General features: G+C 43.8%; 1 pseudogene; it reads left to right on the forward strand.

Moving 5' to 3' along the window:
• Positions 1 to 4,325: 4,325 nt before the first annotated feature.
• On the forward strand, positions 4,326 to 5,183 carry LOC135912014 (uncharacterized; annotated as a pseudogene).
• The last annotated feature ends 2,519 nt before the right edge of the window (positions 5,184 to 7,702 follow it).

Raw genomic sequence — 7,702 nt, forward strand, 5'->3', positions numbered from 1 at the left:
GTATAGCACTCGCATCACACCCCGAAGACGATTCTCTTCGCGGCAGATGCGAATATTCTTCTTTGCTTTTGCGTCCAGCCTCTTGGCAATGGTTGGGCGTTAATTTCTTGTTGTCATGGTTAACTTTTTTTTATCGTGCAGCCTCCTTCTGCACAGCAGTCGCACACTAAGGGGTTCTTGTCATTAGAGACTGGTAACGCACCCTGTTTTTTTGTACAAACCGCGAATAATTATCAAGAGCGAGAACTGAGACGTTTGTTTCGCTCCCTAGCAGCTTTTCTGGTTTCTTAGCTGAACTTTCTTTTTTTCTTTGTATGAATTTTGCTTGTACATCATGAAAGGTCACTCAAAACTAAGTCCCTTTTTTCAGCGAGCAAACTTGTTTTGATATTTTGGAACACAAATGGTGGTTCAAGTGAGAATGAGGTCAAAAAGTAGGCTGCAAGAGATAACGCGAGCGAAAAGTCAAAACAGCCTATATCTATAGCATTATAGTGACTTTCACTACACAACGGCTCTTTGGAATGACGAATTTTAACCAAGATATTTTCTTTTGAGCACGCTCCCAAGTCATAATTATCTCGCCAAGGTAATGTACTTGGTGGCACATGGGGCTCACGCCACAGGTTTGTTAGCTGTTGAAATTATTGTACATACAAAAGTAGATACATAGAAGTACAGGCTATAGAATCGCTGGAAACACTCAAATAAGTATCCGCATTGTTAAAAATAGGTTATGCCATAAGATAGATGCTTATTCGGTGGTGGTAGTAGATGGCAAAGGGAGCGTTAGAAATGCTGCTTCCATTTATACCAAAGATCCGGGGGTTGCTGAACAGGTGGCTATTGCTCTGGCACTAATTCATTCTAGAAGAGTTTTGGTGTTTAGCGACTAGCGATCTGCGATTACAGCCTTCTCGAGAGGACTTGTTGCGGAACCGGCTAACAGACTGCTGCAGGGTAGGGATAGCCCTTCGCATACCGTTACTTGGTCCCCGGCGCACATGGGGACAGTGGAGGGAGCCCCACGTAACCTCCAACGCCCCTGTTACCCTACAACGAAATCACCGAGCACTATTACTTAGGGCGCAGGGCATTCCCGTTGCCACATCCTAAAGTAAATAGGCCGCAGGTGGTTACATTAAGGCTTCTGCAGACACGGACGGACCATAACCCGGTCATCATGAATAAAATTAATCCGTACTGCGGGGTTTCAGTCTATTGTAGTAAGTGTGGGGGTTTGCTCGATTTACAACGCATCCTGTGGCGCTGCTCGGCGTTGGCCGGTGATGGTTCTCGAGGTGAACAGTGGTGGCAGCGGATGCTGCACAGTGAAGTGCTGGCGGACCACCTCAGGGCTGTCCAGAGGGCCCGTTTGATGGCAGAGGGGCTCGGCCTCTCTGTACCGACATGGGAGCGCCCCGCATCAGTCCCAGACTGATTCCTCAGGACCTAAATAAAGTTCTTCATAGCATACCATATAAGGTAGGTGCCTGCCTTATGTAGATACGAGTGGGGGATTACCAATATTACAGGCTATAGAAGTGTCCAAACAAGTCCAAACAATCAATGGATCTGAAATTTAACACTTACAAAGAAACATGACACCTAAGCCCTATGCAACGATCGATAAACGAAAAATCAGATGCAGAACTTTAAGAAACAGGTCGACGGTGGCAATCGTTAGAGGCCATATGCGTGTAGTCAACATTTCGGCTGTGATTACAGAAGCAAAGTATTTTGTTGGGAAGAGCGCACAATGCTTTTAGCATATAACCGGTAGCCTATTAGTAAAGCATTATAGACGCCAATGAAAGGTAAACGCAGCAGAAAACGTCAGAAGTTTGTGCATTGTGAAACATCACAAAATTTGGGCAGTCGTAGGTTCCATCGGCTGACCCGAAACAGGAGTGTGTCGATATGACTGGCACATGCTCTCAGTACTCCAGCAGACAAATACCCTCACCAAATCATCGGCTCGTATGTCCCAAAGTAGCACAAGGACTAGGAGGAATGCCGTAGTTGGGCTTTCCGAGTTAATTTCGCCTATCTATAGTTCTTTGCCGTATGCCTACATTCATTGGCATACCTTATTGGCGGCTTTAATCTTCCTCCCATTGATTGGCCAAACTAGTCGTCATCCTGCAGTTTTTCATCAGAATTCATTAGCCTAACATTAGATTATAATCTGTTCCAGATCATTAAAGAACCTACCCGTGGCTCTAACATCTTAGATCTTATACTAACTAACGCCCCGGAAACTATAGAACAATTAACATGTTCGGATGGTTTCAGCGACCAGATTACTGAATGTATCCATCAGTAGCCCATTACCACTTACAGGCGTCTCAAGAAAGACAATGCGTGACTACAACAAGAGAAATTATGAACTGCCAACATTGAGCTAGAATTATTTCTTGAACGTCAATTTCTACCTTCGTTCCACACCAGGTCTGTTCATGATAACTGGGTCTTGTTCAGAGATAAGTTGCGCGCATTGGTTGCGCAGAACATTCCTTTAATCAGAATAACTGAATACAAAAAACAAATCGTGGTTCACTAAGTCCCTTCACCTACTCAGAAACAAAAAGAAATGTTCATACAGAACTGCAAAAGAAACCGGCACCCCGTCAGCTTCGGAAAGGTATCTTAACTGTTTAGGTTCTTACTGTTCCGCTCTCCATGTAGCTAAAAAATAAATACTTTTCCCATGACCTTCCTTTACTACTCAAATCTAATCCCAGAAAGTTCTGGCAGATTTTATCTCCTGAACCCAATACTAATGACATCTCGTTACACAATAAAGAAAACAGCATTTCTATTCCTACAGTGAGTGCGCTCAAGTTTCTAATAAATTTTTGTCATCCATATTCACGAAAGAAAGTATTACTAATTTGCCCATTGTTGCGGACCTAGATTACCGGTACATGGAACCTATTGACATTATTACTATTGATGATATTGTTCAGCTTATTAATAACTGGAAAGTTTCGTCTTCAGCAGGTACTGACAATATTATTTCCAAATTACTAAAAAAGTACAGTCTCGGTATCTATCAAGTTTTATTTCACATTTTTCATCAATCTTTATTGACAGGTCAGATAGCCCAAGATTGGAAAACACCAATGTCGTACCCATTTTCAAAGACGCTGACAAAAACTTGGCCGAGAACTACCGACCGATATCCCTAACGTGCCTATGCTGTAAAATGATGGAACATATTGTTGCATCTCATGTTTACCATCATCTAGAATCGAACAGCTTTTTTTTTCTTAATCAACATGGTTTCGGGAATGTTTGTCGTGCGAAGCGCAACTGCTTGAATTTATGACAGATATGCATTTTAACATATACTCAAACCTTCAAACTGGCAGCATCTTTCTGAATTTTTCTAAAGTTTCGGACCACGTAGCTCATTGTCGCCTGCTTTTGAAGTTATCATCATTAAAGCTTGATTTACTAACTCTATCCTGGCTTCGAAATTTTCTTTCTAACAGGCAGCAATTTCGCTAACAGCTTCTCCTCGCCCATTTCAGAGGTTCCATCCGGTGTACCACAAGGAAGCGCTCTTGGTCCCTTACTCTTTCTGATATACACTAATGACACACTCAATAACTTATCATCATGCATGCGCATTTTCGCTGACGACGGCATTATCTATCGTTTTGTTAACACATCTGGTGACCACCTGAACCTCCAAAATGATCCTTACCAAATTATTAATTGAATACAAGGAAAATCAGACATCCACCTGTTCGTAACAATTGCTACAGAGGAAACCCATACGGGTTCCTTGAAAGAAAAGCCTCATAGTTGAAGAAAAATTCATCCTGGTCCGGGACTCGTACGCGGGACCACCGCCTTTTCGGGGCAGTCGCTCTATCATCTGAGCTAACCAGGCGTCTAGCAGATGGCAGGGCGAAGTCGAATTTGTCGACAACACGAAGCATGGTGGGCTCGGCGACTGCACATCTGCAGAGCTCGCTAAACCTTTTGCTTTTGCAATGCAGATCGTCACCTTCGCTACTGGGCATTTCCTGCTGCCTACGATAACCGCTCCTGCTACATCAGCTTCGTCGAGGTGCGTGGTCGACTGCCAAGGAAACGAGCCAGCCAACATTCAGGTTTTCCGTACCAGCGATGCTTCATACCCGGACATCCAGCAGAAGAAGTAGCGGCTGGTGGTCCTCAGTCAAGGGTGGCAATCCCCATCGTCAGCAACGGCAACGCAGTCACCAGATATAAACTGGGGGCGGCCGTCAGCACAGCTTTGTGGGCTCGGCGACTGCGCATCTGCACAGCTCGCTAAACCTTTTGCTTTTGCAATGAAGGTTAGTCAACCATACGCTCTCTTTGCTAAAAAATCTAGCAATTATTTCCTGATGCAGTTGCCAAGCCCGCACTGCTGTGCCGCCATTGCTGTCGAATGTGCTCATATTATTCATGCCTTGCTGATTTTGGCCGGTGATGTGGAAACAAACCCGCGTCCTAACATTCCTGAAAACCTACTAACCGAATTGCGAAAACTAACCGCCGGTCAGAACCAGCTGATCACTGAAATCCATGGTCTTAAGTCGCAACTTACTTCTACCGATAAAGCAATTACTGATCTAAGCAAACGAATGAATGATCTTGAGAGTTACTACCAGACGCTTTTGCCCATTCGCAACGACGTGGATGCAATGCGCACCACGACTTAACAGGCTATTTTTCGCATTTCCGAGCTCGAAGCACGTATCGACGATGCTGAAAATCGCTCACGGCGGGACAACCTAATTTTTTACGGCATTCCTGACCCTTCCAGCTCTGAAACCTCTGCCGACTCCGAAAGGTTGATTGTGGAACTTTGCCGCTATAGGTTGCAACTAACCATCGACCCAAAAGAAATAGAATGTGCACATCGCGTCGGTCGTCACTCCGCCAATCACTCTCGCCCCCTGATAGCAAAATTTACTTTCCATAAAACCAAAGTTAACATCCTTTCGAGTGGCCGAAAGCTTAAGGGCACTGACTACAGTATTAGCGAGGACTTTTCGCGATCAGTACGAAATTCCCGAAAACATCTCGTTGCTTTCGCAAAAAGTAAAGGCGTCCCGTTTTCACTCCGCTTTAAGACTTTGTTCATCGGTTCAAGAAGATACACCTTTGATGCCGCCTCGAGTAGTGTCAAAGAGTTGTCATAGCAGTTACATCACCCCAAACACAACAATAACACTACACCGACTTGCTCCAGAGATAGCGCTTCGCTTTCTATAATATACACGAACGTGCGCAGTTTCCTCCCAAAGCGTGAATTGGTGTCGAACATAGTTTCATCTACCGGTAGCAACATACTATTACTAACTGAGACATGGCTGAGCAGCGCCGTTGCTGATAGCGAAGTTCTAGCCGACCTGCCCGGTTTCTGCCTCTATCGGAACGACCTCGCAGGAACCCGTGGTGGTGGTGTGCTAGTCGCTGTTCGTGAGCAGTTGCCATGCTCGCTAATTAACGTCACATCAGATCTCGAGATGTTATGGGTCATAATGCATACCTATCCAAAAAAAGTGCTACTTGGTATCTGCTACAGACCACCCAGTGCTACTTCTGACTTCTGCCATCAACTTAACAACGTCATAAGCGAACTGGTAACCACCCACCGAAACGCGCAAATCCTGCTCTTCGGTGACTTTAACTTCCCACAAATAGACTGGCGTACCATACAATCATTCTCGGTATCCCGACACACAGAGGCCGAAAATTTTGTCGATTTCTGCCTCAACTATAATCTTTCCCAGCTAGTAACTGAACCAACCCGGATTTCGCAGCAAACTGCTAACGTCCTCGATCTCATACTAACCGACCACCCTCACAGCCTTTCATCGATTTCTTATTTACCTGAGATCAGTCATCACAAAGTCATCCATGCCACTTTTTCGTTCAATTTGTTGACACGGGATACCTTTAAGAAAACAATATGTCTATACGACAAAGGAAATTACGGAGCTATAACTGAAGCTATGAATACATTCTTTCCTATATTCGAATCAACTTTTCAAGACCATTCCGTTAACAGCAATTGGACGCGCTTCAAAAACAAACTAAGTGGTCTTGCACATAAATTCATTCCTAAAGTCACCTTTCGTTCTTGTCAGCAAAAACCATGGTTCACAAAGGCCTTAAAACGCCTAGAAAACAAAAAGAAGCGTCTGTATCGCGCCGTCAAACAGAGAGGACGCCCATGCGCAAGGGATAAATATCATGAAGCCGAACAGAGCTACGTCGACGCACTGCGTCACGCTAAACACTCATTTTATCACAATGATCTACCAAACCTATTAATCAATCCCCCGGGGCAATTTTGGAGAGTTATAAACGATAGCGAAACGCGCACTATTAAGATAACTAACGAATCGAACGAAATTATTAATGATTTCGATTGCGCCGAAGTGTTCAATTCGGCCTTTGCTTCTGTGTTCACTAACGAGTCTAATGCGCCTCCCATTTCATCATCGCTTAGTATGAACTCGTCAATGCCAGCCATTGCTTTCAATGCAGACGGTATTTGTGCGATCATTGACAAAATCAAGTGTTCATCATCTTCCGGCATAGACGAGATTAACCCAAAAATTTTAAAAAACACGAAGCTTATTTCTGCAGCCTATTTGTCCTTGATATTTGCCCCGTCTCTTTCTTCAGGTTTCATTCCAGATGACTGGAAAATTGGGAAGCTCGTTCCAGTTCACAAATCAGGTAACAGAAACTCGCCTCTCAACTACCGCCCCATCTCCCTAACAAGCGTCCCCTGCAAAATCATGGAACATGTCATCTACTCTCTTATAATGAATTTTCTTGACTTGAATCACTTTTTCCATCCCGCCCAGCACGGATTCCGCAAAGGTTTCTCCTGTGAAACACAGCTGGCCATTTTCCTGCACGATGTTCACACTAACCTTGACAGTAACATACAGACTGACACAATTTTCCTGGATTTCTCTAAGGCCTTCGATAAAGTTCCTCATCAACGTCTAATATTGAAACTTACAAGACTTAATTTGCATCCTGATGTTTTGAATTGGATCATTGAATTTCTTAGCAACTGCTCCCAATCTGTCATTATAAATAATCACCTATCTAACCCTGTGCCAGTAACATCAGGCGTCCCTCAAGAATCGGTTCTTGGCCCCCTATTATTTTTAATATATAATAATGACTTACCTTCACATGTGTCCTGTAATATACGAATGTTCGTCGATGATTGTGTCATTTATCGAACTGTAAGTAACACCAGCAATCAAACAGCACTGCAGAAAGACCTCACCAACATACTAACATGGTGTGACGATTGGTTAATGAAACATAATGTACAAAAATGTGAAGTTATGTCTTTCACTCGTAACAGTAATCCCCTGGTATTTCCCTACCGAAGTAGAAGCATGCCTCTCGAACTAGCAGAGTCCTATAAATATCTAGGTGTCACTGTATGCAATGATCTATCCTGGCATAAACATATTTCTAATATCATATCATCTGCTAATAAAACACTAGGTATTTTAAAACGTAATCTCCGCCAGGCACCTCAAAACGTAAACCTGCTTGCCTACAAGTCCCTTGTTCGGGCAAAACTTGAATATGCATCTGCCATCTGGAGCCCGCAGCAAACACATCTTATCACGTCACTTGAATCTGTTCAGAACCGCGCTACTAGGTTCATTCACTCAAA

This window comes from Dermacentor albipictus, chromosome 4, assembly GCF_038994185.2.
Source record: "Dermacentor albipictus isolate Rhodes 1998 colony chromosome 4, USDA_Dalb.pri_finalv2, whole genome shotgun sequence".
Classification (NCBI taxonomy): domain Eukaryota; kingdom Metazoa; phylum Arthropoda; class Arachnida; order Ixodida; family Ixodidae; genus Dermacentor; species Dermacentor albipictus.